Source organism: Crinia signifera, chromosome 6, assembly GCF_055691185.1.
Source record: "Crinia signifera chromosome 6, ASM5569118v1, whole genome shotgun sequence".
In the NCBI taxonomy this organism is placed as follows: Eukaryota; Metazoa; Chordata; class Amphibia; order Anura; family Myobatrachidae; genus Crinia; species Crinia signifera.
The window spans coordinates 227244999-227253443 of NC_139222.1; the positions used below are offsets into that span (position 1 = coordinate 227244999).

At 42.8% G+C, this 8445-nt stretch overlaps 1 protein-coding gene across 2 annotated transcripts in view; it reads left to right on the plus strand.

Moving 5' to 3' along the window:
* Positions 1 to 3756, plus strand: part of PANK1 (pantothenate kinase 1) — a 52268-nt gene extending 48512 nt beyond the window's left edge. For both annotated transcript variants that reach the window (XM_083149037.1, XM_083149038.1), the window contains exon 8: positions 202 to 3756. The gene's annotated coding sequence lies outside the window, so the exon portion shown is untranslated. The remainder of the gene's footprint in view (positions 1 to 201) is intronic.
* Positions 3757 to 8445: the final 4689 nt, after the last annotated feature.

Here is an 8445-nt window from a genome sequence, read left to right on the forward strand (position 1 = left end):
TACAATATCACATCTCATCCGATCTCGGTTTTGCGATGACATCAGATGAGATGAGATCTAGTACAAAAAGTATGTGCAGCACGTACTTTTTGTACTAGATCTCATCTTATCTGATGTCATCGCAAAACCGAGATCGGATGAGATGCGATATTGTATACAATATTGTATACAATAATTGTAACGTGTATGGCCACCTTAAAGGATTTTCTACCTTCCCTTAGAGTAGCCCCTTCCCTTTCTCAGCCAAATGACCAGGGAGCATAGATAGTGGGGGCATCTTTGGATTTACCACAGGATAAAGCATGATATTGCTACTGCTTCATTCCACTGCACCTATTGCTGGATACTGTATATTGCTACGTGGCTAACCATAAAGTTTGATGGTTCACTGAAACTTGGCATTTACATATCTTGAATAACTTTAACATTTTTATCTTTGATTATTGCCTAAATACATTTTTCTTACAATATGTAAACTACTAATTCACATGTATGAGATCCTGGGGCTTGTAGCAATAACAATGCTTAATATATACCACAAGCAGACTGCATGGTTCCTACAGTACAGAATGTCACACATTAGTTAGTCTGTATGGGCAGGGTTGTTCAGTCATCAGGCAGATATGTGCAATTAATTAAATACAATTTAATGGTATATAAATACCAGATTTGCATAAAAGTATCAATGTAAAATGCCTGTAAATATGTGCGTATGTCAATTGTGTGTGCTTTTTGGATGTATTTACAGATATCAGCTACATTTTATTTCTATTTCCAAACATGCATAATCAGGCTTTTATAAGTCCATGTTCCACCTGTTATGAATGTTCCAATACTGTTGGAATTTAGATTTACTGTGCCTGCCCCACCCGGTGGTATGGGTAAGGCAACATTTACTGTACCTGGCCTCACTGGATGGTATGTGTAAGGCAACATTTATTGTGCCTGGCTCTGCCGGGTTGTACATGTACTGTACCCTTGACCCACCTGATGGTACATGTTGCAGCAGTGGTGGGGAGAGGGGGGGGGGGGGGAATAAAAAAATAAACTTAAATGAAAGGGCAGCCTTCTGACTCCGATCCAATGCGTACGGGACCACGTATTGGATCGGTTGTCATAAACATGCACTTTGGGACGATTTCACCTTATTTCTCTACCTGATCTGCTGGAATCGGGCCCAAATCACATAGTGTATGGGGGCCTCAAGGCAACATTTGCTTGCCTGGTCCCACTGGTTATACATGTAAGGTAACATTTACTGTCCCTGGCCCCACAGGGTGTTACATGTAAGGCAACATTTACTGTGCCTGGCCCTATGGGTGGTACGTGTGAGGCAACAATTACTGTACCTAGTCCCACCAGGTGGAAGGCAACATTTACTGTACCTGGCCCCAACAGTTGGTACGCGTAAGGCAACATTTACAGTACCTGACCCCAACTGGTGGTAACCGTAAGGCAACATTTACTGTACCTGATCCCAACTGGTGGTAACCGTAAGGCAACATTTACTGTACCTGATCCCAACTGGTGGTAATCGTAAGGCAACATTTACTGTACCTGGCCCAACCGAGTGGTACGTACTGTATAAGGCAACATTTACAGTACCTTGCCCAACCAGATGGCACATTTAACGCAACACTTACCATTCCTGGCCCAACCGAATGGTACGTACAGTACAAGGCAACATTTTATAGTACCTGGTTCCACCAGGTGGTACGTGTAAGGCAAAGGTTCCTTTAGAAGACTTCTGACACCAGCAGTTGACATGGCAACTCTAAAGGGCCCCATACACTACAACAAATTGTCTGACCCTGAAGTTGGATGTGTCTCTTGAACTCCCCCTGAACTACTCAGGAGTTATTCTATACGATTTTATACTTTTGTTCTATTTTTGCATAAGATACTGTAAATATCGTATGGGATTGATCAAGACATGATAAATCGCATGTAATATATCTTATGGTATACAATTGTACTATAGCTATATCTGATGGGCTGTATTAGGGGGCTAGGGGGACTGGAAATGGCAATCAAACTTAAGCTGGCCATACATCAGAAAGATCGATCTTAAGATCGATTGTGCTCATGATTGTGTACAATTTCCCTTGAAATCCCGGCAGTCCTTGGTGGTTTTTGGACACACAATCTGCATACAATCCATCATACAATCAGTCATACAATCCATCTGCAGCATGATTGTGTATACAAGATGTGCATACAATCCGCATACAATCCATCATACAATCAGTCATACAATCCATCTGCTGATTGATTGTATGATTGTGTACATAAGATGTGCACCCAATCTGCATACAATCCATCTTACAATCAATTGAGATTGTATAATTGGGTACAATATCTTTCTGATGTATGGCCACCTTTACTGTGATACAGTGCATGCACAATAAACACTTCTTTTTCCATCTAATTCCTTGCGATTCCAATAAATTAGTAATGCAGCACTAGCGATCTAGGGGCTCCGAACCGACACTCATGGGACTGCGTAACGGTTGGAAAACACATAGGATTTTCCACTTTACAAATGATATATCGGCAGGAAAGGTCAGAATTGTATTAAATTGTGCAAAATCATTGTAGTGTATGGGGCCCTTAAGACTTGCCTTTTTATTGCATGACATAATCCACCATGAATCTCTCCAGTGTTTAAATAACACATTTACAATAATGTATGTGACCACCTAGCACTGGATTTTTCAGATGGTAATCCTATTTATTATGCGGCCATCTGATAAGGTGTTTTGTGTATGAAGAAATTGTTCTTTGTCTTTTTTTTAAATATGCCATTCGTTATTTGAAGAATAAGGTTTCCATTGTAAAGCTAAACCATTATGTTAATGAAGCCATTGTAAACTTGTAAAGCAGAATTTAGGAACAGATGCTTGATTAGGTTAATTTTGTTCACCTTCTATATCTCACACGTGGATGGCCATTTGAACGGTCCTTAAAAAACTAGATCCACCAGTGACAGAATGTTTTTTTTGGAAGAAGTGGAAGAAGTTTAAGGGCAGCCAACCCCAGTGTGGCTTGACCATGTCTCCTTACCCATCTTTGTCCTGGTTCAAGTCCTTATTGGAGAACATGTAATGGAACAATTACGATGGGGGATATTCAATTCTGTGCCAGACTGAATTGAATATCCCTTCTAAAGCAATAATTAAGTCAGCTATCACATTAACAAAGTAGGCTCACAAAATGTTTCAAACAACAATGTGAAAAAACCTTTGATGTCTTTTTTTAATGTTAAATTTTTTTCCTGAACCAGCTTGATTTAAATAAAAAATGGCACTAAATTCTTTATTTTTATGTAAATGATTCAAAAATTGGTGTAGTTTTTTTTTGTATAAATGACAAAAATTATTTTAACAAACCAGATTTTTTTTTACATTTTCATTTGGAAACCAAATAGATTTTCTGAAAACTTGAATGAAATGTTTCATCATCACAGACGTACCCGCTAATGTTTCATAAACATATCGTTTTATTAAATTTCTGTGGCTTAAAGCAGAGTAATATTTCATAGTACTTTGCATTTGTTTTTGTTTATCTTGACAGTACATTTGATTCCGAATTATCTTTATATTTTTCCTTAACTGGTGTGTCAAACTCTTGTCAAAAACTATTTGGACATTTTATGTATTGTAAAAATTTGTATATTTCATTTATCATAATTTCTACCTTGAGGTTAATAATACTTGCCAACATTTTGTCTGCTTCTAATAAAACCGCCTCAGTTGATGTTGTTTTGTTTCCTTTTTGGAGCACTGATTTTAAGTATCAGCCAATCATCTATGTTACAGATTGTGTTTAAAAAAAGTATCCATTGTATCACTCTCCATGGCTTAATACATCTGCAGCATGGTATACAAGGCCTTGTACCCACAGATAATACATTTAGTAGCATTCTTATTGCATACCTCCCAACGTCCCGGTGTTTGAGGACTTTCTCGCATCCCGCCCGGGGCTGCCAGTGTCCTGCGGTGTGGGGGGTGTTCAGTTGGGAGTCCCCCAGCCTGAAAGGAATAGATGCATGCGCACAGCGTCTATTCAGCAATGCAGAGGGGTGAAAAATGGGGGTGTGGTCTGAGGACATGGCATCCCATGATACCACCGCCCTACCCATAGGCCACACCCCATTTTTGAATGCATGCTCCGCCACATGCGTGTCCGATTAGGGAGACCAAGATGTTGGGAGTATGTTATTGGTGTTTTGGCGTGCTTTGTCTAAGTGTTGATTTGAAACACTTCTTGCTTTATTAAATGTGCTTAAACTCCAGTGACTACCTGTATAAAACGATTCGTAAACAGCGCATCACATGTGAAATCCTTTGGCCTAAATGTTTTAAAAGTTTTGAACCACACTGTTCATTTTACATTTGTCACAATAATTCAAAGCACATCTGAATTATTTCTAATACATGTGAACTCAAACAAGTTGTTGTGCAGGTGGATAGTGTGCTATGGGAGAAAAGAGGAGGGGGGACAGTTAGGATTGGAGGGTGGTGCCAATGGGAGACTCCTACAATGGGGAGGACAGAGACGGGCACACATTCAGGTTGGAGACAGACAGATTTGCAAATATAGTGACTGACACAGAGGGGTAACAGAGATGGGATTAAATGGTTGGCAAGGGAGGGGATCCCTCCTGCAAAGCATCCAGCCATATCCCCCATAGGTTTCTATGGGGGATGCAAAGCTGCCCCTGTATTAACATTAAGCAGCATTGCTTCAGGTCCCTGGGCTATCACCATTGGCAGTGGCCCACATAGCGTCCAACCCCACCTCTGCAACTGCCACTGGCAAGGAAGACCAGGAACAGAGCATTTTGTACCTAATGGAATGGGTCATGTTGGAGGGTATGGGCCCACTCTGCATCGGTAGAACCCCTGGCACCCGGCTGAGTGCATGGCTGGGATGGGCTCCTGTACCTGCATGTACAGGATAATATATCCCTGCGATAGGTTCGCGTATTACAATGTGATCCTGGGCAGTAATATTCTGCCCAGATCACACTGTATATGCAATCATTGATAAATGAGCCCATCAGGACCCCAAATAGTTCATGTTTTATCAGTCACCCAGCAGGTGCACAGGTGTACTCAATAGTCACTCGCACATATTAATGATTCAAAGGTGCAGCTAATCATTTTGATTCTGTGAGGAGACCTGGAAAACATGAACTGATCAGAGTTCTGAGGGCCAAGTTTTAAAACTTATGGTCTATGAGGATATTGCAAATACTGTAATATTGAATGTCAGATCTGTTGTGAAGAATATCTTCAGGGTGACACAGAATCTTGAACACTTTCCAGTGCAGGATGTCTGATCCTGATGGGACTAGCATGCAATATGAAACACTATCATATACCTTTCACATTGCAAATGCCGGGTGCAGCAGGATTTGGACGCAGGTTTGTCCAGGGAGCAACCTGGCATTAGGGGTATGATTGTGTCATTGGGGGGACGGGGGAGAAGGCAACATTTAGAGCTGATGCTGCCTCCTCCCTATAGTGTGAACGGGTCCCGGGTCGCTCAACCTGGGTTACCTATCCACCATACTTGCCTACCTGACCCTCTCCATGTGGGAGAAAATGCTCTGTTTACAATCACCTGTGGGGAGCTAGGTAAAGGCGTTTCACCACAGGTTCTAGCAATCATACATTACCAGGGAAGTCCAGGAACAGAGCATTTTCTCCTGCATGGAGAGGGTCAGGTAGGCAAGTACGCCTATCCACACTGCCCAGCAACCTGGGTCTGACCCGGATAAAACCATATCTCGCAACATGACCCTCTCCAGGAGGGACAGAATGCTCTATTCCTGGACTTACCATTAATTTATTATTGATATCACCTGTGTTAAAGCACCCTTCTTGTCAATGAACCTGTTTAAAACAGGTGATGGCAATATTTAATATTCATATATTAAAAGCGATGTCCAGAAACAGAGCATTATGTCCCCCCTGGAGTGGGTCATGTTGGGAGGTATGACATAAGAGAAAAAGGAGATTGAGACCGCGCTCACTGAAAATATGCAACAGGTGTGAATATGTATTTAAATCATTTAATAAAACAATCCTAAAACATTCAGATATTACGATAAAACATATATCTCATTAAAATTTAGGGTACCACAATGTAGCAATGAGAGCAAGGATAGTCACCCACAGTCTGCCTGTTTTAATGTCCTGTGTCCGTTCCTATGATGTCTCCAGGTAAACGTCCCATAAGGATTACCAAAATGCAGGGAAACTTGTAATTAGGAGAGGTGCTGATCTCCAACCCAGGGAGCGCCTGATGTTGTGAGGTGCTCTACCTGGTGTGCATGGAAGTGATGCTCTTAGGTTCCTGGTTGTGGGAATAATTCTGGAGACTGGTCCGGTTTATGGGAAGTGCAAAGTTTGGCGTCTGGGTAGTATTGGGTGTCCTTGCTCCACTTCACCAACGTGTTTCGCTCATAGGCTTTTTCAAGGTGATGTGATCATACTTTTTTTGGGTCCGACTTCCCAAAGCTTAGAGACCGCTGCTCCAGCGGGACAACTCCTCCCAGGCGCCCCTACAGGACACTTCGGTGACCGATCCTTTCTCTACTCTTTTTGACTGAGGTATGACATAACCCTTCTTTTAACCCTTGAGGGAGGAGGGCCCCAAACAGGTATCTTGCCTAGGGCCCCATGAGATCTAAATCAACCTCTTGCCTGGTGCTCATAATGCTGTCATGAAGGTGGCCGGCCTCTATTTTTATGTGGAGGACTGGAGCTGCAGTGCCATCCGCCCCATTGATAATCTGGCCCTGATGCTGTGTATCATTCATAAATAAACATAACAAAGGCACCACTTGTTTTTTTTTAACAAATATTAGTATTTGCGGTGTGCACTTCACAGACGGGGCACCATTGTGGCCTTCAACCAGGAACAGATCATGAGGGGTGCAGACAGTGCAGTTGCTCGCACCACTTTACAGCCAGTAGAGATTGCAACTGCTGTTCAGTGGCCCTGACTGCCTAATTAGTTACCAATCCCCTCCCCCCACACACATTCAGCACCACTGTACAGACACCCACAGTGCACACCATGTAGGGCAGGCATGTCCAAACTGTGGCCCTCCAGATGTTGTAAAACTAAACATCCCAGCATGCCTTGCCATAGTTTTAGCATTCCCTAATAGCAAAACTGTAGCACGGCATGATGGGACTTGTAGTTTCACAACATCTGGAAGGCCATAGTTTGGACATGCCTGATGTAGGGTCTTGCACAAGGTATACACTCAGGACTTCTCTTTTAATGCACCCTTTAATTAACCTTTTGAAATAATTCAGTCACCGATCATCGTCATCTTTAAAAAACGATTGAAACCCGGTTTGCCCTCTTTATAATGGGCGACCCAAATTTAGGGCCTTATTCTAGTTCACTCTTTCTGACAAAATCCTTCTTAGATGGACAAAACCATGTGCACTGCAGGTGGGGCAGATGTTACTTGTGCAGAGAGAAATAGATTTGGGTGGGGTTTTACATCAAAGTGAGATCTATATTACAGTGTAAAAATAAAGCAGTCAGTATTTACCCTGCACAAAAACAAAATATCTCACCCAAATCTAATTCTCTCTGCACATTTTACATCTGCCCACTGCAGTGCACATGGTTTTGTCCATCTTATACCCCGCTCTCACTGCCGAAAAAACCCAGGTATTTGCCAGGGCAAGCAGTAATTTCCCGTGTCCTGTCTCAGTGTCTTTGTGAAATTCCCGGGTGTTATGCCCTGTGAATTAGACACTTTTTTTTGCAGGGTTTTTCCTGTGTAATACACGAGTGTACGGCAGTGTGAACAGCACAGACCCGTGTTTTTCTCACAAAATGCAAAAAAGCAAGTTCATTGGGGGATGTAATCATGTGATATGTGACAGCCAGCCAATAAACGCTGATTTTTAAACAGCCAATCACAGCAATTTGTACAAATTTCCCAACACCCAATCAAATTCCACACACTTGTTGTAAGGCAGACCATGGAAAGCAGTGTGAAAGGGGCAGACATGGGAAATTCCTGGGTCTGAGGTGTAGTATGAAGGGTGTCTGTTGAGCTAAGAAGCTCTGTGCCCCGACAAAAATCCGACAAGAAAAACCCGGGATTTTGTAGGGGCGGCAATGAGAACACAGCATAAGAAGGATTTTGTCAGAAAGAGTGAACTAGAATAAGGCCTTTAATGTGAATGTGCCGGACCATGGTCAGAGCCGGGTCTGACCCAGCTTTGCGATCTGAAAAGGGGACGTGGCACTTTCCCATCACTATGGGGGGCATGGCCAGTGCTGTGTGAGCTGCTGGCCATGCCCAGAGCCCCTCTGTCTCACAGAGCAGCGGCAGGCAAAGGGAACTCCCAACTACACCCCCTCCCCCCACCACGGGACACTGCGGGCCCCGGGTGGGATGTGGGA